This window comes from Equus quagga, chromosome 4, assembly GCF_021613505.1.
Source record: "Equus quagga isolate Etosha38 chromosome 4, UCLA_HA_Equagga_1.0, whole genome shotgun sequence".
NCBI lineage: Eukaryota > Metazoa > Chordata > Mammalia > Perissodactyla > Equidae > Equus > Equus quagga.
The window spans coordinates 113,693,769-113,716,240 of NC_060270.1; the positions used below are offsets into that span (position 1 = coordinate 113,693,769).

General features: G+C 42.9%; 1 protein-coding gene across 3 annotated transcripts in view; it reads right to left on the reverse strand.

The window, feature by feature from the left end:
* WIPF1 (WAS/WASL interacting protein family member 1) overlaps positions 1-22,472 on the reverse strand; it is a 112,730-nt gene that overhangs the window by 34,517 nt on the left and 55,741 nt on the right. The window lies entirely within an intron of this gene.

The following is a 22,472-nucleotide window of genomic DNA, read 5'->3' on the forward strand; positions in this document are numbered from 1 at the left end:
AAGCGCGTACAGCGAGAGTCACAAATGCAGGGGAAGAGAGCTGGTCAGGTGTATGAAAGCAAATGAGTTGGCTTTTTTTTTTTTTTTGAGGAAGATTAGCCCTGAGCTAAATGCTACCAATCCTCCTCTTTTTGCTGAGGAAGCCTGGCCCTGAGCTAACATCCATGCCCATCTTCCTCTACTTTATATGTGGGATGCCTGCCACAATATGGCTTGATAAGTGGTGCCATGTCCACACCCGGGATCCGAACTGGCGAACCCTGGGCCACTGAAGCAGAATGTGTGTACTTAACCACTGCACCACCAGGCTGGCCTGCAAATAAGTTTTGAAATGTGATTTTGGTGCCCAGGTCAGGATAAATGATATGCAGCTCAAGTCATATGAAGATCCAGAGCTTTCTATGCCAGAATGTTTTGTTTCTGTCCTCCATACTTAATGGGGCAACAACAACTCTCCCAGAAGCACAGAGATGATGAGTGCAGAAGGAGAAAGTCAGATCTCTCATCGCTGTAGGACTCTAAGAGGTGGACGGGCAAAGGAATGCAGAAAGAAAATATCACACCAAAACCATGCGTTAGGTATAAACTGTCAGAAAAGGCTTTTAATTTTTTCTCAATCCATCTAAAAGGTTCAGATTTACGTTTGCAACACATACCATGTAACTCCGAGAAAACAGTACCAGCTGAAAGAATGAAAAAAGAGGTATATTTCAGAAATGAATTTGACTGTAAAATGTGAACTTTGAGTCCTGATTCTGCTAGATTCAGAGGAAAAAGGCATGAAGAGACCACAAGTTGCCTAATATTCCCTTACTTGTAAAATGATAGGACTGAGTAGCCCAGTGGTTCTCAATTCAGGAGGCTGTTGGAAATGTGTAGAGACATTTTTAGTTGGGGGTTGGGGACAGTGGGTTGGAATGGTGGGGGGAAGGGCCTGCGGGGTTCAAAGGCAGAGCCGGGGAATGTGAAATTTCCCATGATGCTTAGCGCATTCTCACCCAAAATACTGCAAGTTCTCTTACTGAGGAGTACTGGGATAGTTGATGCCTAAGGTTCTTTCAAACTCTAAATTCTTTGAGATATGAGTCTAGCTACCCGAGCAGGGTTTCATGATGCCACGCCATGGCAGGATTCCTGGAAGAAGAGCCTCGAAGGATTAGTGACCGTGAGTCCTCTGCTTTGCCTGGAGCCGCGTGAAGGCATGACGTATCCCACTTGCCTCACTAGGGTCTGGAGTCCCAGGGACACTCCGGACCTGAATAAATACATGCAGGCGTGGGGCTGCACCGAGGTGGAGGCCTGCAGCTATCAACTCCTTCCCCCCTACTAACCTCAGGACAACAGAAAACCTGATCAACTACCAAGTAAGCGCCTGAGCGAATCTTTGGGGAAGGACCCAGCTATAGTTGCATCTAAAAAGAGAACATGAGCGATATGATGATTTCTCTATGTATTTTCAGAATTACTTTGAAGTTCTCTAAGTAAAGCACCCCCAATATATACAGACACATACAGACACACACACATGCACACACTCTCAGTACACACACCCCTATCTATTAGGGACAGCTCAATTAGAAAGAAGTATGTCACTTAGAAGGCTGAAGCCCCCGGGACTTGCAAGGGAGTAGTTGTCTAGAGTTTGGGTCTATTTCCACTTTAATGAAAACTTGTAAATGTAGTCAACTTTGGATACATTTATGAGGTGTCTACTATGCACCATAGGACATAAATCAGACGTTCCTCCTCGCTTAAAACCCTCGAATGACTTCTCATTTCACTTAAAAAGTCCAAACTCTTTAGCTAGGGCCACAAGGACTCACAATATCTGGCCCCTCCCTAGCCCTCTGACCTCATCTCAAGTGACACCCCCTCTTGCTAATTTATCTTCCAGCCCTTTCTGTTCCTTAAAGTCACCAAGCTCATTTGCATTCGGGGCCTTACATTGGGAAGCCCTCTCACCTAGAACACTCATCTCCTGGTTCCTTCTCATTCTTCAGTTGTCAGTAAAACTGCCCTCCCTCAGGCCTCATCGCTGCTCCTGTTTTCTTTCATACATGGCACATGTCACCACTCGGCATTTTTTCATTTATTTAATGGTTTATTTACTTGTATGTGTCTGCCCACTAGAAGTCAAGCTCCATGACAGCAGGGACCATCTTTCCTGCTGTTGCCTCAGCATCTAGAACATCATCTGACACCGGGTAGGTGCTCAAAAATGTTGTTTGTTGAGTGAAAAAGAAAATCAGTATCTCCTAAAAATCCTACAATGTAACATTCCTTTAAGAGCTTAAGATGTTTCCTCTGAAACAAACAGCGAATAAGCAATGCCAAGACTAGACTTGAACCTTCTTGGGAAGGCTTAAGTCAAAGGGAACTTGCAGAGGAAGGATGCCACCGATCTGAGGTAAGCCCTTTCACCCACCAGGGGTGAGGCAGAGTCTTAGGCAGTGAAGACGGCTTATGTCATTGGGCAGTGGGGAGAGAAAAATGGGTTAAGAAAGTTGAAAACAAACAATCTAGTCAGAAAGGAAGGGGAGGAAATAAAAAGATAAAGGAAATGAGGCAGGAAAAGATGGAAATGGGAGAGATCACGTGGGCAGGGAAGAAGTCCAACTGCATTGCTGACCACAGGGGCCTTGGAGGCCACCCTCAGCAATGGATGACACACAGGGGTTGGATGTGAAAGTGCTTTCTGCCCTTCATCTGTGTGAGGTGTTCCTAGATCAGCATCAACTTCTCAAACTAAGGAATTTGAAGGCTGAACAAGACTGCAGAGATCAAAGTCCACACCGTCACTTACAGATGAGCAAATGGGGGTCCAGGGAGGTTAAGCAACCTGCCTATGTCACACAGCAGGCAGCAGCAGAGCTGGCACCAGAAGCCCGGTCTCCTGCTCCATGGTCCAGCGTCATTATGGCCTTAAGTCTCATTTTAGGTTCAGAAGGAGGATTTCACTTAATTCCTTTCTATAAGCATAAGAAGAGGCGGAAGGAAGAGGGGAAGGGAGAGGGCTGTGGTGTGGAGGGCAGAAGTTGCGGGTAGCATCTGTATTGCTATCGAGGCTGTTATTATAATCAAAGGCCAAAGATAAGCGGATTGAGAACCCAAAGCAAATAAAGACAATCACAATTCTGGGCTTCAAAGAGAATTTTGAATGCCTCTATCACCCCCCTTTCAATATATAGACCAGTCTGAGCTTAATGCTAGAGTAAAACAATAATCAATAGCTCTCCAAGCAATCAGGTAAAGAAACCTCCATATTAATCTATATAAATAAAGAACCAAGAGTGGACAGAAGATTATAAAGCTACAGCGTGATTCTCACTAGTCTTCAAAATTTCAAGCAGTGAAGAATCCCAGCCAAGACCCTCCCGTGCTGACCTCAAAGCAACACACACTGAATCAGGGCAACAGCGACATGTATAGAATATGAGAGGATTTGTTCTTTATCATTCTGGTTTTTCAAGTTGTGTTTCCATGACTACCTGTTTAGTGTAGCGTTTACTCTGTAGTGGAAAGATGCTTCAGAATACTGTATCCCCTTGATTCTAAAACATCTTCTTCAATAGCACAAGGCCCCCTTATAGCTTTTTAGGGGGAAAAAGAAACAGTACCAGATTAAATGTATGCATTTATTGTACATTATTGTGAGAGGAATTCTACTTTCAAAACGTTGAAATATGGGAATTATGTGATTTAAAAGAGCAAAACAAAGGAATGTCCCTTTTCCCCATAAAATTATCAGTACAGTTACATAAAGGGTTGATCACCTAAAAATAATCTCAGAAACACAGAGAAATGAAAAGCAAGTTTTTTATTTTTCTAGGTTCTGTTATTATAAATTGGTATCATTTTACTTGTGGAGAAATTTGCAATCTATTCCCTTATGTTTTGGCAGCTCAGTATCTATTCACGCTCCTTATAATGATGTCCTTCAATTTTTGTTTGGAGAATCATGCCTCCTTCACTCTCAGACCAGGAGGCCTTCATTCCCACTCCGGACACAGGAAGAGCGTGTGATTCAGAGCTGGCTAATGAGAGCCTGGCATTCACTTGGCCCCAGAAACTTTTTGGTGATGGCCTGGGACCTGATCAGAACCAAGGGCACCTGTGCCCAGAGGCAAGGACTCCTCGCACAGGATAAGGCTGGAGTTGGATCCATGAAGATGCAGGGGCTGGAATGGCCGCACTCATCCTTTGACCACATGGTCTGAAACTGAGACCAACAAAGCGGGGAACTGGGGGCAGAAAAAAGGCAGCTAGTGACATTGTTGGTTGAATCCATCTGTCCCTGAGGCTACCCCTATTTCTAGACTTTTAATTTACACCAGCAAATAAATTCTCAATTTTGTATAAGCTACTGTGGTCAGTTTTTCTATCACTGGCAATACAAAGACACTTAGGTGTTATGGGAATGGGTACTAGAAGTGAGTGCTGAATGTGACTAACCCTACAATGTGCAGCTGGCTGATCTGAGCTCAGGTGAAGGCGAGTGCAGGCTCCCCTGGGCTAGGAAGCTGGCAGTCCTTGTTGCATCACGGCCACACTGCTGGTTATGCCTCCACCTACTGAATCCTTGGCCTAAGACCACAAGCCTACAGATGGTGCCCCATTAAAGGATTCAGAGAAAAAAATTTAGGACGTTGGAGTATATTGGCTATTTCTTGCAGCCTTCAGTAAGATCCACAGGAAAGAGATAAACTTCAGCTAAAACTGACTGGAAGCACAGAAGGAAAAAATACAGCTTTGTTACCAGAGGCCTTTTTTTTTGTTTTTTTGCCTGTGATCTGCAGCCAAGATGGTTGAGAGTCAAATAATCTGGAGCCTTGTGGGTTAGAAAATCCAAATTCTCTATGCTATTATGCTATGCTAACGTTAGATAGAGTTGGGTCAGAAGGGAGAACCAGATCAGGAAATATGTTTAGAACATTCTCCATTGTCCCTCCAGACATTCTGTTAAGTTCTCCTGTCTGAGCAAAAGGCCAGCTACTTTCATTGCAACATACTGGGATCCATCTCAGGAGCAAAGAGTAAATCTTCAGTGGTTCCACCACCTCAGGCCATTGTTTCAAGTTGTACCTAATCAGAGACCAAGATAGAGGATGTTTCATTTGCTAGGAGACAGAAGTGCCCAGGCCTGGTTCCACATTCAAAGACTACAACTCAACACAATCCTGAGTTTTAGTTACTAGTCCATGGAGTTCAGGTTAGAGAAATCTACCAAGTTTTTAAGGGCACTGTACTACCGGAAAAAGCCCCAGACTGGTTAAAAACAGTTTATGATTGCTCAAACCCTAGGGTAATGTTGCCTTGATCTCAGAAGCCAGGAGAACAGGAAGTGGGCTGTGGAATAGGTGCAGCCCTGCTTTTAGAGCTGGCTCCAGAAGACAGCAGATAAGGAAGAGCCTCCCAGAGAGCAGAAGCAGGCAAGCCACTGGCTGATCAAAGTTCTCATCCCACTGCCAGCACAGGTACAATCTGTCCAGTGGGTTAAAAAATATGCTAAAGACTGGTGACCAATGTCTCATTCTCTCCTTTCCCAAATGGAAGTTTAAGCACAAAATTCTTCTACTGCTCTCCTTCTAATATTGTATACTGGGTGTTAAACTTCTAAGATAGCCCCCAGACACAAGACACAACCTCCAGCGCTGACTGACAAGACCGTGGAGACTCTGGACCTGGATTGGCTGTCTCTGGGAGGAGGGTGAGTCCAATTTATTATGGGGGAGCATTTTTGAAATTGCATGTATGGGGAGAGATGTGTGTGTGGATGTTGGATGGGTAAATAGAGGATACCTTTGTATGTGGGCTGTCCAGCATCCAGCCTCCTGAATTACAGTAAGAGCTTCAGATTTGGGGAGAGAGAGATCCACTGATCATCTGCTCTTTTGCTCTTCTGGCTTCTGTTGGGCTAAGTCTACCCTGACTTCAGGAATGGAAGGTGACCAGCCCTGGCCAGTTAGAGCCTTGTGGTTCCCTGGCTGCAGTGACTGGTTCAGAGATGAGCATGTCATGACTTCTGTACCAAGGCCATGCAACGCGACTTTTTCTAAGATGTATGGAGCTGGGACTGGTAGTATGACAGCCACGTTGCAAACGTACAGAGGCTGAGAATCAAGCCAGTGCAGTGAACGAGCAGCAAGGGGAGCCTGAGACCTAAGGGATGCAGCAAGCAGATGCAGTGTGTGGATGTACTGGGATCCTGATTCAAACAAACTAAAAACTATGAGGCAACTGGAAATCTGAATATTGATCAAGTATTTAATAATATTAAACTTATTGCCAAATTTTAGGTGTCATAATATTGAGAGTATATCGGGTAGTTTTTTTTTAACAAAGAATCCGTCAATTTTTAGAAATACACACTGAAATATTTGTGGGTGAAATGACATAATGTCCGGGTTTGCTTCAAAGTAATGTGGAAAAGGCGGGACAGTGGGTAGGGGTATAAATAAAACAAAATGGGCCTGGGATGATCATTCTTGAAGTTGGGTGAAGAGGACATGGCAGTTCCTTATAATGGTCTGCTACTTTTCATATATGTTTGAAATGTTTCCATCAAGTTTTAAAAATAAAATAAAATGACTTCCGGCTCACTCCCTTCTTGACTAGAGGCTGTTATAGCAGCTCGCTCTACCATAGACGTGCTCAGACCTGGGAGCTACAGAAGTTACCTTTTACTGCTCAAAATGACCTCTTTGGCTTATAGATAAAATGGGACAGAAGCTCAGGGCTCCCCTATAATGGTTTAGAACCCAAGGAGTTCTTCCCAGAAAAGCATTAAACTCTCAAAATCTGAGAACCTAATAATGGCCACAAAAAGGCAAAAATCAAAATCCCAACCAACCAACCAAAGAACAAAAGAAAACAACTCTCCTTCTAGATTAGTGCTGTTCAGTAGAAATATAATTTGAACCATACGTTGTTGTTGTTGTTGTTAGTGATGTCGAGTTGATCCTGACTCCTAGTGACCCTGTGTATAGCACAGCAGAACCCAGTCTTTTTACGCCATCCTCTCACCTTTTGGTGCTATATTAGCCAATGCTCTGTGCTATTCACAGGGTTTTCATGGCCAATTTTTTCGGAAGTGGGTGGCCAGGCCCTTCTTCCTGATCTCCCTTAGTCTGGAAGCTCTGATTAAACCTGTCCACCATGCATGACCTTGCTGGTATTTGAAATGCCAGTAGCATAGCTTTCAGCATCACAGCAACACGCAGCTGCCACAGTATGACAACTGACGGATGGGTGGTGTGGTTCCCAGACCGAGAAATGACTGGGTCACGGCATTGAGAGTGCCGGATCTTAACCACTAGACCACCAGAGCTGGCTTAAGCCACATGTGCAGGTCTACATTTTCTACTAGCTACATTAAAAAGAGTTCAAAAAGCGAAACTGTAATAATATATTTTACATAACACATTATTTCAAAAATATCATTACAACATGTACTCACAACAAAAACCATTAATTACTGTTTTTTTCACACTAAGTCTTCAAAAACAGGTGTGTATTTTACCACTGGCAACATTTCAAGTGCTCAAGAGCCACCACCATACTGGACACCACAACTAACCTCACCAGGCGATGGCCTGGTGGGAAGGAGCCCTGTCTAACCCATCCTTGTCCCTGGCAGGATGCCGGGACGGCACCTAACAGACAATTACTGTCAGTCCTGGGAAAGTCTTGGGCCGCGGAGCCACCTCTGGGCTATCCTTCATGGCTAAGAAGAGTTTATCCTGCTTGGAGCCATCTCTTGAAACAGGGCATCGGCTACGTAGTTTTGGATTTGTGGCCAGGAGAATTAAAGACCAAAATGGGCTTCCCCTTCCTGGAGTCTTGGTGCTCCCAATCCTAGCACAGGACTTGAATCCTGAGCTGAGAGATACTGTATGTAATACTGTCAAACTCAGGGCTCAGAGGAGATTCATAGACTCGAAAGCCTCAGTGGCTTTCCACTGTACACCAAATAAAACCTAAAGTCCTTGCCAACACTAGCAAGGCCCCTGCGATCCGATGCTCCCCTGCTCATCGGCAACTTCATGGACCTCTTCTCCTCCCTCTTGCTCTGTCCTTTTGTCTTAGGGCTGTTGGGCTGACGCTTTTCTCCTGGTTCTGTGGCTTGGCCCCCTCACCCCATTTGTATTCTGTATCATCTGTGCACCTCTGCTGTTCCACTGGAGAGGGAGCGCCATGCCGGCAGAGAGTTTGTCTTGTTCTCTGCTGTCTCCCCAGCTGCTTAGACCAGTATCTGACCTACTGCAGGGGCTTGAAAAATATTTATAAATGGATTTTAAAAGCTTCCAGCTCCAAGTTTCATTCATCCTTCATTTAACCTGGGCTTGTGATTAGGCTGCCACACACCTGGCTCCAGGTGGGGCGGGGCCAGGGCGCAGGGGAGATGTGCTGGATTTCCTCCTCCAAAAAGACCGGGGCGGGCTCCTGCTTCTCTTCCCGTGCAGTGACAGCCATTTAAAAGGACAACATGGGGACCTGCCAACACATTAACAACCCTCTTTCTTAGGTAGGACTATTTGCCAGTGTCAGGGATATGACAGGCTGTCTTATTTGAGACAATGGTGAGGTGACTAGCTGGGACAGAGAAAAGGAGAAGAACCACATGCAGGGTGGGCAGAAAGAGACCCCAGACTATCCAGGAAGAACATTCCCATAATGGTTTCACATAATCACATCCAACTAATCTAGATTTTATGCTCCCATGGACCGGACGCCCAGTACGCTAGGTTCTGAGGACACAATGGAGAGCCTTATCTCTCCAGACTGACGGCTTGGCAGTTCAATACTCAGTAAACAACAAATGCTGAGGTTGGGACATCATAACTTTATTTCTTTGAGGGGAAAAATGCTTTTCACATGTGGAAAGACCACTCATGTTTCGTTTTTTGGGTTTTTTTGCTTTTTCTCCCCAAATCCACCATAGTTGCATATTTTTAGTTGTGGGTCCTTCTAGTTGTGGCATGTGGGATGCCACCTCAGCATGGCCTGATGAGCAGTGCCACATCCGTGCCCAGGATCTGAACTGGTGAAACTCTGGGCCGCTGAAGCAGAGCACGTGTACTTAACCACTTGGCCACAGGGCCAGCGCCCATTCATGTTTCTTTTGAAAGCACTGTCTTATCGTAGGTAATTTAATTAAAATGCAAAAAGTTCCCAGTTGGTCACCAACATCCAATACAAGTGCCCCCCAGGGGAAAACCCATGGGAAATATAGAGAGAAGTTTCTTACAACTCAAGAGGCAAACTGGTGGAAAACCCCCTTTTCACATCCTGCCATGTATATACTTGTGCACACACACAGGGAGAAGCTATTGGCATGTGGACAGCTGTGTGTTCCTTTTTGTTGCTAATCATAAGGTACATAGCCCAGGATGTGGTCTTTACAATTATTTCTTGGGTGGGGACAATAGCCATATTGTTCCTTATTCAGACTTTTCTCCAGCTATTTGGTTACTTGATGACTCCCACTGAACCATGTGGACATGAAAGGCCTTCCGTGGAGAACTCAGGAAACAAGAGTCTACACAGCTCTGCACCTCTGGACCTGACGTCACCCATGTAAATGCTGCAGGAAGGAATCAGTGACCCGTGACTCCCCCTGGGGCCCCGTGACTATACTTAAGCCAAGCCTGGCTGGTGCAGCTGCTACCTGGGAGAGGCAGACCCAACCACTGTGCGTGTGGACAGGAAATAGGGGTATTTGTGGGTGTCACAATAATGGGGGGACCCTCCTGAGATTCAGACATGGGAATCAGGGATGCTAGATGACCTGCAATGTACCAGCTGTCCCACTCATGAAGGACCCATGTCCTTCAAAGGTCCTGTTGGACATCGATGTAGATAAAAAACTGTTTACCGTAGTGTCCCTTAGCCGTGGTTCCACTTTTTGTGGTTTCAGTTACCCACTGCCTACTGAGGTCCAAAAATATTAAATGGAAAATTCCAGAAATAAACAATTCATAAGTTTTAAATTGCACACTATTGTGAGTAGCGTGATGAAATCTTGTGCCATCCCACTCCATCCCACCCAAACGTGTTCATCCCTTTGTCCAGCATAGCCACACAGAATATGCTACCTGCCTCTTATTCACTTAGCAGCCGTCTCGGTTATCAGATCCACTGTCACAGTATCGCACTGCTTGTGTTCAAGTAACCCTTATTGGACTTAACAATGGCCCCAAAGTGTAAGAGTAGAGATGCTGGCAATTCAAATATGCCAAAGAGAAGCTGTAAAGTACTTCCTTTAAGTGAAAAGGTGAAAGTTCTCGACTCAATAAGAAAAAAAATCATATGCTGAGGTTGCTAAGATCTCCAGGAACTTTTATTACAGTATATTGTTATAATTATTCTGTTATTATTAGTTATTGTTTTTAATCTCTTACTGTACCTAATTTATAAATTAAACTTTATTATAGGTATGTATGTATAGGAGAAACCATAGTATATATAGGGTTCAGTTCTATCTGAGGTTTCAGACATCCACTGGGGGTCTTGGAACATATCCCCCATGGATAAGAGGAGACTACTGGATAGTTACCCGAGCCTAGACTTAACCTTAACTTCATTTTACATATAAACTCAAAGTAATTATTGCACTGTGGTATTAGTCCCTGAATTTTCCAGGAATGCAACTGTCAAATAAATGAAACACTATGTTTTGCTCAGATTTTCACCAGGAGTTGTTCACCCCTTCCAGAAAATCATGTGCCCAGAGACATTCCCACTTGTGGTATTTGGGTCTCTGACTCTTACTGGAATCGGTCTGCAGTTGCTGCCGCCCCACTCACGATGATCACATGTCGATGCAAACCCTGACCACTTCATTTTGTTTGCTAATGAGTTGCACCTAATCACTTACAAATTTAAGTTACTTTACAATAAATTACTTTCCCTTTATTTTTCTTTTTAATTACAGACAAAAACTATATGGATTTGGGGGGAAATTATGCATAAGTTTAGATTATTTCACTGAAGAAGGTTCGCTGAAGCTTGTGAAGTGGGCATTAGAAAATATTGTTATTAAAAGTGGACGTGGGGTCCAACAAAGCTGAGTGCCACTGCTTCTGGTGCTTGGCAGATGTCTGCGTGTCCCGGAGCTCTGTTTACAGTCATGAAGGGCAGTTTGATGGCTCTGCTCATCCAGCCTGGTAAGTGGAGACGGGAGCCCGTGGGGACCACCACAGCTGGTCACCTACAATCCTGGAGGGAATCTCGCATTCTGTTTCCAAATAACCACAGGGTTCTTCCTCCTGTTCTTAGCAGACCCAGCTTCTCTCAGTGGCTTGGCTGAAACAGAATTTGTTCTACTTGAATGACCCCTGATTCCCATCTGATTTTGCTACTTGGGGAACTACCCACCTCCCATTTGGCTGCTCCAGATCCTCCAAATGACTGATCAGGAAAACAGACTGTTAGAAAAATGCTTCCAGGTTGTCTCTAACGGGATGGCTACGCTATCAGGCCATAGGACAGACAATGGGAAGAGCTTCCTCCTGGACCGAATGCACATATGTTGTTCTCTCAACTCCAGACATGGATGCGGGGCCAACAAGACCAGAAAAGGGTGCGATCACAAGGTGATCAGCTCCGCCATTTTGTGTGTTTGTTTGTTTTTGTTTTTTTGGGTTTTTCTTTTTTTTGCTCAGTGCTGACTAAATGACTCCTTCCCCTGCTACACGGAAGCTGCTTAATTCATTCAGCCTTAGACCATTTCATTCTGCTTGAGAACCATTCTGCCAGAATGATCACTTGATGGCTTAAGTAAAAAGCCACTTTTTACATAAAAATTTAAAAATTGACTAGTTTGAGAATAACAAACCACAAAGATTTGAGGTATAAAAACCATGTGTGGTTTATGTTTTGTAGGACACCCTCAGGAAAATAAATGGACAGAGTTAAAAAAAAAAAAACCAAATGGTCTCTCCCTGCCTCACCCCTACCACCAGTAAAAACAAACAACAAACAAAAAAACCCAAAATAAAACTGAACAACAAATAAACAGAACCCAACCCGAGTATTATTCTTGGCTTTTGGGTGGCAGCTGTGTCCTAGCAAGGCAAATAAGTAGCTGCCTGGGCACCGTGCTAGGGTCGAGAATAACGTGTTAGCATAACCTCCACCTTGGCAACAGCCCCTCCCACCCCTGGAGATGGACTTCTCCAACTCAAGCTCCTGCCATTGTGGCCTTTCCCTCCCTTAACCTGGCCCCACACTCAACCTCTTGGCCAATCTTCTCCAGTCAAAAAGAAAAACACACAAAGATTACTTTCTAGAAATAAAAATATTTTCTATGATCTTTTTATCTGCTCACCTTATATATGCGTCTCCGACGACATGGCTAGCTAGATAGCAGGGACATGACTAGGGCTCCTATGCAGAGCAGTCACTCAACAAAGACTTAGCATTAAGTGCCAAGTGCTGTTTTAGGTGTTGGGGATACTAGGGATCAAACAGACAAAATTCTCCACTCTCACGGAACCTACACTCCTATCTGAGTTGATGATGGGATGCAAGGAAAATGCATTTGTCCCTGTTTTGTGCAGTGCAGGTGTTCATTTCGGCACAGCTCATCTTATGTTACAAAGAATAGCCTCACAAAGATGACTGCTGGGAGAAGGGCTAACTCAGGCCGACTCTAATGGAAATGTACAGTGCTCCAAAGTCCTTGGGGGTCAGTCACTCTGTTTTCAGAACCATTCCTTTTTTTTTTAAAGATTTTATTTTTTATTTTTCCTTCTCCCCAAATCCCCCCAGTACATAGTTGTATATTCTAGTTGTGGGTCCTTCTAGCTGTGGCATGTGGGACGCCGCCTCAGCATGACTTGACGAGCGGTGCCATGTCTGTGCATAGGATCCGAGCCGGCAAAACCCAGGGCTGCCGCAGCGGAGCGCACAAACTCAACCACTCAGCCACGGGGCTGGCCCCCATTCATGTTTCTTTTGAAAGCACTGTCTTACCTTAGGTAATTTAATTAAAATGCAAAGACCTTGATACACAGTGTTAAATTGTTTTCTCAAAGATTTAGCATTCATACTCCCCCTAGCACCCATTTCATTTCTTTTCAACATGTGCTATGATCACTTTTCAAAATCTTTGCCAATTTGATAGACAAAAATTGTACGTATGGGCAGTTTTAATTTTCCATTTCTTTGATTATTAGTGAGGTTGACAATGTTCCATATATTTATCATCTTCTCCATTATTAGTATATCTTTCTCCATTAATTGTCCATTATCTGGATTTTTTTTAAACCACAAGGTTTGTCTTTTCCCTATTTCTTCTACCTTTGAACCTAAAGATTACCCAAAAGCTCCATGACTTTTCAGACAAAATAAAATGTTCTAAGCATTGGGAGACTGGCTGAATAGCAGTGACCATTTCTGTGTGTCTGTAAAGCAAATTTCATAACTCCAGGACTGCCTCTATTCCCAACAGATATACAACTTAAAAAAAACTCTTAGATTGCAGCTGTGGCTAATTTTGTGCAGCCTATGATCATTTTCACCATTTAAGAAATGTTTCCATCCCATATTGGGCGGAGAGAGTAGGACATCTAGGCACATTTTATCACAGTTCTTCCTGCCTCAAAGGCAGAAGTAGGAAGGCCTTGATTTATAGACACACGTGCAGACGTGTAAACTTCTGAAGTTTGAGTACAGAAACAACCATTATGACCCTGAGTCACCTTGTTCCATCTTTCACAAGCCCAAAGTTCCAGGAACTAAGGAGGAATTTAGGCTGACCTAATGAGTACCCAAGCTTCCTTTATCTTACTGTCTTCATTAGCCACTGTGCAAATATTTCTAAAAAAGTAAAATCTAATTTAGAATTTTTTAATGACTGAAAACTTGGTGATAAAAACCTCCTTCTGAGCACAGGTCATTCAGAGAACTCCAGTTATCTACTTGACGATTCACTCGAGGACTTGGGCTGGAAGGACATCCTCCGGTCTCCTTTCCACCTATGTCTTCCCAGGTCAAGGGCTGTCCTCACTTCCTCCAGTTCTCTCCTGGACCTGGAGGATGTTCAATATGTCTAAATGAGAAAAGCAGACACTCTGGAATGAAGTGCCTGGAGAATACTCAACACTCAACAATGTCAGCTATCATTACTATTATAAAGAGAGCTAAACTTCTTCCCACTTAGTGCTACTTGGGTAAAGGAGGAAACACAGCCAGTAAAGTGGCTCTTTTTGGTTACAAAGGGATCATTCAATGTAATGTAAGAATGAAGAATTCACTCTATTTGATATTTGAGAAAACCTGGTAATAGGAATTCCAGTCTCCATTTTACATCATCCTACAAATGGTTTTCAAATATACTTAGGCCTATTTCAACAAGCTGATGCTGACCCACTCAGTTTGTGTTGGTCCCATTCTCAGTCACAGTCCCTAAGCCTCTGCATTTCTGTGCAATCCCAAATATCACTAGACTCCATGAACACAAATTCAGAAAAGATGCCCCTCAAACTTCCTAAAAATACAGTTTCTCCTAAAAGTTACGGAGAAATAGGGATTAGTAAGTTGGTTTTATGCTCACTGCCTTGTTTTCATTTCTCCTGGAGAGGCTGGTTGCCAATCAGTAGGTTAAGTTTCAGGAGGAGGATGGGGAGCCACTTGTCCCCGAATCCTCCACCGCACAGAGCAGGACCTCTCTTCAGGGCACTAAGAAAATGTCCAAAAGCCCTTTGGGGAGTCTCACCCAACTGGGGAATGGAAGACGGAGCTTATTTTCAAGGTTGCTTTATTCTCATGGTTGAGGAGTAAACAGAGAGAACAGTAATGGTCTGTGAATGTTTTCAGAGGTAGCACATAATCAACTGAGAGAAAACAGACCTTGAGGCAAGATCTGATTCCTCTGAGCAAGTGAGAAAACAAAACCACGATTCCTATCATTAGGCCCAAGTGCAGCCACCACAAGACGATGGCACTCTGACGTGAAAGACAGCAGTGCCAAGAGTCAAATAAGGCTTCAGCAAAATTGAATACCACAGAAAACACTGTGAGTATCCAACTCTCGTTGGCAAGGAATTCATGGAAAACCAGTATGAAGATCACCAATGTGAAATTTTCTTTTCCAAAGTACAAAGACTTCTGTACACAGAACTTTCTATTCATCCAAGATTTACTCCTATCTAGTGCAAAATAGCCTGTGGAGGCACATTCTAATATGCTTCCCCGGCGGGGTCTCCTGAACTCTCTCCAACCTCTAACTGCACAAATGTGGAGATAAGGTTTTCTTCTCTTGTCTTTTTCTCCCCTCAAATCTTGAAAATATAGATGAGAGTTTCTCAGAACTACTGGGAGATACACAAAGATGAAGTATCTCAAAATCTTTATAGGCATAAGCAATATGGAGACGTTTAAGCGACAGAGAACGAGAGCAACATATATGCTACTCTGGATTCATTCAAGACTATTATCAGTGACAGTATCAGTCTTCAAAATGCAGATTCTAAAAAAGGTTTAAAATTATGAGTTTATTCTAAAATGCTCAAACACAATGTAAAAGTCAGTGTACAATGTATTACTCAGGGAAGTAGCTGGTACCTGTTACCACTTGGCTAGAATTTGGCCTTTTACAAAAATAAAGTCCATGAAAGGACTGGGTCAACTCTGGTGATTTTTCTTAAGCGCAACTCCTCTCACCTCCTCACCACAAAAAAAGGCAATTATGTTTTTAAAAACATAAAATCAGAATTTGACAGAAGTCAAATCAATTTTTAATGCTTAAGTAAGGGAATATAAAAATCACTGTAAACTTATTATGATTATGTTTTTTAGATCTCTAGTTCTATTTTTCCTTAGCATAAGTATAAAAGTACTTAATGGTTTAGAATTTACTCTTGAGATAATATAAAATATTACTATCTTCATAACAAAGGAGATTTATGGAAAAGGGAATAATGTTTATAAAATGTTGGTAAAAGCACTGTATATGTTGGTATATCAACATTTAGAAGTATTCAAAGGTCATTCATTGCTTAAAATATTTAAAGTATAATAAAACGTAAGTTAAGAATGGCTTTGGGGCCGCCCGGTGGCGCAGCGGTTAAGGGCACACGTTCTGCTTCAGCAGCCTGGGGTTTGCGCGTTCGGATCCTGGGTGCGGACATGGCACCGCTTGGCACGCCAAGCTGTGGTAGGCGTCCCACATATAAAGTAGAGGAAGATGGGCACTGATGTTAGCTCAGGGCCAGTCTTCCTCAGTGAAAAGAGGAGGATTGGCACCAGATGTTAGCTCAGGGCTAATCTTCCTCAAAAAAAAAACAAAAAAAAGAATGGCTTTACTCAACCTTGCAGTTTCTAAAATGTATCAAGACCAGAGAATCTGGAAGTATGAAAGATTAAGTAGAAATCCACATTCAAAAGAGTTCCATGGAATTCTCAGAAAGAGAAACCAGACAAAGGGTCATCTGAGGACATTATTTTAGCCTAAACGTTGAGTATCATTCAAATGGGGGAGTCAGTGCCCAATATTAACAAAATGCAGTTTTCTATTGGTGAACCAGACGGCAACCCACCCTATCTGCCAAAATTAGTGGATGACAAATCATTTCATGAAGTCATGCACAAACATGAAATACACTGGTAAAGCTTTGCCGCCATCCCTCAGTCATCTCTTTGCTTGGCTAGGCTGGAGGCCAGCAGGAATACCTCCCTCTGCAAGACTGTTTCAAAGTAATGACTTAGAGGAAGTGGTGTGCTGATACCATGAAAAAAAAATCTCTCAAAACACAAAGTTCAAAAAGCATCTGTATATGTCTCAGAGGAAACAAACAGCTCAGCTAATTTCAACTCAAAATAAACCAAAGAGACCAGTTTACCTTGGCCATGGCTACACACACATGCCGGAAAACTGATGGCTGGCAATTATCCAGTGATTTTGTTCTGTGCCAAAGGGGATGAAAGGGCAGGGTTTCCATCCTGGGGTCAGGACAGAATAAGAGAAGAAAGCCCATCCCACATGGCTTCAGACACAGAATCACTTGTATATGAGAGGATTTCACACCTTTCTCTCCATGGGACAGGTGGGCCCTGGACCACTGCTGGAATGGCAAGTCTGATGTCCCTTCCTGAAGCCACTAGTAGGTCAGAGCTAATTCTGAGCTTCTAACACATGGTTTCTCCATCGCTGAGGCCTTTCCATGGGCCTTCCTTCCACAGTGTGTCTTTAAAGAGCTAAGAAGGGGGCAGGACACCTAAAACAATAGTTTCTTTTGTCGACCTTGGGCTGAAATAATCTATAATCTATAAAAGGACCAATATTGAATTTTCAATTTTTGAGCATTTAAAAATATTCTTCAAATTAAGTGAATATATCAGCAACAAAGATTGTATTATATTTGGTTTTGAAAAACATTTGGAGTTTTCTGTAAAAGCTGCTACTTTTCTGAGAGAACAAGTGGTGATTGCTACCAGAATCTTTAAAAGGTCCTTTTTATTTTCAAATAACTTTTATTTGAGAAGATCTTTAAATGTGTCAGCAAAAGTGTTTAAATTGTTTTTTCAATCCTGGTTTTGTATTGCTATTTTAATGTCTTTATTGCTAAGGGGGTTAAGGAAACTCAAAAAGCCCTTTGGTTTTGATTATTTGAGGAAATTCATCTCACAGCTGAAGACCAATTTATTTTATTTCATTTTCATTTTTATGAGAGGAAGACAAGAAAGAGCGATTGACCTTTAATATCAGGAACTTGTGTCACTGACCAACTCAGTAGTGAAATTTTTAGTTCAAAACATTTAGGACCCAGATCACATGTGGGAACAATTAAAATGTTTTAAATGATGCTTTTCCTTCTCCTTCAAGTATGGGCCATAATATTCAAGCCGGGCACAGGAAACAGAGATTTTGTCTCAACTCTCAGCTGACTCGCAAGGGCAGCTGCAAGCTCTGCAGTTTTTGATGCTTGTCTTTGTAGGTGGGACACCAGTCAGTAATCCTCTGCAGCTCATAAAACCCAACATAACCTTCTGGGCTGCTCTGGAAAAAACACATTGAGTAATAAGGCTAGAATGCTCACTGTCCAATGTTTCCAGTGCTATTCTCTGCCCAGAAGAAATACCAAAGCATAGGCATCTGGAAAAGAGATGGCGCAGAAAGAACAATGATCTTACACAGCCTGCGAGCTCTGATCCCCTAAAGGGCCATCTACCTGTTTCCTGCTGTCTGCTTCATGTGGAGCTATAGGCATGAGAGCAAACAGCCATTTCTATGAGACTTGACGCCAGTGCTAGGGTGGTCTTAAAGTGGCAATATTCGACTTCCAGGGAGTGAAATGTTGTTCTGATCACCTTGAAGACCAGGCAGTGATGAAAAGATGCAAGTCCATGGCAGTGACAGTGAAAGAAGGAAGTATGGTTTAAGACAACATGCACCGTGTGATGTTAATGTCCTCCATACGAGCTTTCCCAGAGGTATCATGAATATCATTTCTATTATTGTAGAAAATAATTAGAAGGCCCATCAGCATCTCTATGTGTAGTTTATACACCATACTATGTTTTCTTGACTGGTCCATGGCATGGAAAGAATTGAATAAAGATGCCAGCAAGTAGACAGGCTGAACGTGAACTGATGCAGAGGTGGAAAGGGCATGGCCTAGAAAGGCAGAGATTCAAACAGGCCTCTGAGGTTTCCTTTCATTTCCACAGTTCTTAGTCACATAATTTCCTTTGTGGATTTTAACAGAGATTAATGGGCCTTAAAAAATGAATTGGTATACGAGGTGAAAAATGCCAAAAGTCATCTTGTCTCTTCAGCAGGGTTAAGTTTTTTAGTTTAGTTTTTTTTTTTTTTACACTTTCTTTATTCTGTGAGTCCTCTTTTCAGAATGATTAGTCCATAAAAACAAGAGCTTCTTTTTTGCCTATGATCCCCTTGTGAGATCAACCGCAGCTGGACCCACCCTATCTATGGCTGACTGGACAACAGCAGGCCCCAGGTCCATGAGTGGCCAGTGTTCAGGCTGGAGAGCACACTGTGAGCTGGCCAGGCACCAAAACCTCTGCTCAAACAAGGCAGTCAGGCTCCTCCTTGTCTCAGAAGTATGAACTGGGAATCACGGACGGGGGCAGTCAGTCACACCGAGAAATGCGAAGAGACAGAAAGGAACAGCTAAGCCAGTTAATGCGTGGACATAAGAGAGATGATTCATCTCCTGGGACTGGGGTACACTGTGGTTTTCAGGGACCTAAACTGCCCCCTAGTCTTCAATAATTCTAATGGTGTTAATACTAACAATAACAACAAAAATAATAGCTAACATTTACCCTTACTATGTGCCAAGGAGTGTTCAATTTTCACAATAACTCTATGAGGTAGATGATGATGATGATGGCACTGAAGCACAGAGAAGTAACTTAACCAAGGCCACACAGCTCACACGTGGCAGCGAGACAATCTGAACTCAAATGGCCTGGCTCCAGAGCCCACGCCTCTAACCCGGCTGTGTGAGGCTACTCCTGGTTTCCCGTCTCCTTCACTGCCCATCTTTACAATAAAGCCCTCCATTAAGGAAGCCTGCCAGAGGGTCTATTTCTTGCTCACTTATTATCTCACAATTAGCATTTTTCTTGGCTCCACTTAAGTATATATTTATTAATTCAAGAACAATTTAATGTTTACTGTTTGCCAGGAACTGCTGTGAGCTTTGGAAGCTACTGAAACATGAGCCCTCTTCTAGCTCTCAGGAACCTTAGAGTCGCAGAGAAAGACACCACCATACTAGAAACGCTTCCAGTGTTTACATTGTAAGGTCACATTTCCATGACTTGCTACATGATAATATATTATATCCTATCTTTGTACATATTGTATCCTATTTTTTGCATAATAAGGTATTGTATCCTGAGCTCATTGATAATATAATGTCTAAAAAGCACATTTAAAAAATCACCAAAACAAAAACAGACATGGTGAAGATGGCTTCCTTCCTAGGATTTCAAACTTCCTTCCTAAGTTTCAAAGGTCTTCCTTCCTAGGATTCAGGGTCAGAGTGACGCCAAGGAGATGGCAACAAGTCATGCTCATGCTGGCTGGGAACTGCTCTGAAAGAGTACATGCCTCTATGCAGTGCTGCAGCATCCCCCACAGACACTGAGAGCACCGTGAGTTCTGGCAAAGTGTTTCAGAAGCAGGAACCATGGCTTCTTCCTCTATAACCATAGCTCACTGTTGGCAACTTGTTCATGGCACAGACCCCCATCCCCACCAAACAGGTATTTACACATGTCTGTAGCCCTCACAAGATGGCTGTCCCCAGACACCAGGTGTCAGCTCTTCTCATCTTTCCACCCTACAGCACCCAGCACACTGCTTTGCATTTGACAGCCCTTCAATACATTTAAAATGATTATTTTTACCAAATTATGACAATAGCACAAGTCTATTGTGGAAAATGGTGAACACAAGTAAGTTTAGAGAAGATAAATTACCTATAATCCTACTGGGTAGAAATATACATGGTTAACTTTTTGGAATATTTCCTTCTAGACTTCATATACATAAAAAGTTCTAAAATTAGGATTATAACGTATGTGGTTTTGAATCCAGTTTTTGTTATCCTTTCATGCCACTAAATATTCTTGGGAAATGTGATTTTTAATGACTGCATAACATTCCACACCAAATTTATTTAACATTCCCTTATTGCTGGTCATTTAGTTATCTCTTACTTTGATTTCATAAGTTTACTAATATCGATATCCTTATAAACAACTCAGCCAGGATTATGCTATAGAATAAATTATAGAAACAGAAGTACTGGATCAAAGAGTTTGAACAATTTAAGCTCTGTGATCCACAGTGCAAATGACTTACACTCTCTCTGGCATCAAAAAGGAATGCCCCATTCACCACACTCCTGCCAATACTGAATATTATAGTTTTAGAAAATCTCTATCTTAATTTGGTTTCTTCAATGGGTCAGAACAGAGCATATATTAAACTCTAGGCTCCTAAGTAAAACTTCAGAAAAGCTACTTACAAACAAGAGCAAAACAAGCCTGTGATCAGCAGGCCCCAACTTCATGCCCTGGAAGCCTTAAAATGCTTTAGAATTTTACAAATGGAAATTAGTTTAGAGATAACTGAGTAAACCGCTTCCGTTTATAAATAAGGTAACCAAAGCTCAGAGAGGTTAAGTGACTCGGGTAATGTATTCAACTTAGAACTGGAGTCTGGCTGTGCTGCCCCATAAATCATGTCTTTGGAACAGGCTGACAACCTAATGAAGCGAAAAACCATTGTTATCAGAGAGAAAGTATAAAGGAAAAAATAGCATAAGAATATATTTGAGAAGAAACTATTTTTGTCCTAAATTCTATTTTATCTTCATGACACAAGGTCAGAATAAACTGTTTTATAGACAAAAGCAAAAACTCAGATCTAAGTACTACTCTATTCTTAAGATCTCTGCTTAAATCCATAACAGATTTTTTTTTCTGGAACCATTACAATATTTGGCATTGATCTATTATCCTCTCATCCAGCCAACATGTACTAAGAATATCCTGTGGCCAGGCACTGTGCTAGGTCCTGGGGTAGCTGGGGAAAGGGAACTAAGGTAAGAAAGAAGGGCTTCATTCTGGGGGGAGGTGGACAGGAAGACTTGTGAGCAAATCCTACTGCACGTGACTGGGTGGTGACAGGTGCACAGGTGCTGCGGGAGTGCAGAACAGTGGATATGGAAGCATTCACAGAGTCGCTGATACACAAGCTGTGCCTGCCCGTGAAAGCAGTTGGCTGGGCAGAGGAGCGAGAAGAGCATGCCACGCAGTGAGAAAGCAAGGCTGCTCGTCAGACGTGGCTGAAACATGGCGGCCTGGGGAGATGAACGCTCGTGGGAGATGAGGCTGGAAAGGTATCCTGGGGTCAGGCAGTGTTCAGGAATTTGCACTTTTGCCTGGAGGGGCTGGAGCCTCACGAAAGATGTTTAAGTGGTGGTGCCATGGTCAAATTTGCACGTTATCAAGCTCACTCTGATGGTGTTTGGGGAAGGACTGGAGCCTCTGAAGGCAGGAGACTTAGCTGCATTCATCCAGCCCACAGGTTTTGAAGGTCTAAATTAGCGAAGAGGCAAGGAAATATAAGAGGACACGAATTTGAACAATATTTAATAGGAAGAAATAAGAAGACATAGAGATTGGTTAGACGTGGGTGCCATTAACGAGATGGGGAAGGAAGGAGGAGGTCCAGGTTTCGCAGGGAAGGGATTTGTACACATTGAGCTTGTGATCTGGCAAGATATCAGGTATATCCAGAAAGCAAACGGATATACAAATGTGGAGATCAGAGAATGACAAGCAGAGCCACCAGTCAGCATGATCAGTATATGGCTACCCCTGCACCCGCACCCCCCAAGGTCCCTCCACACACCATCTTGTCTGCAGGTGGTTGGAGCAGCACTGTCCATTAGAAATGTAATCCAAGCCACGTATGCAATTTACAATTT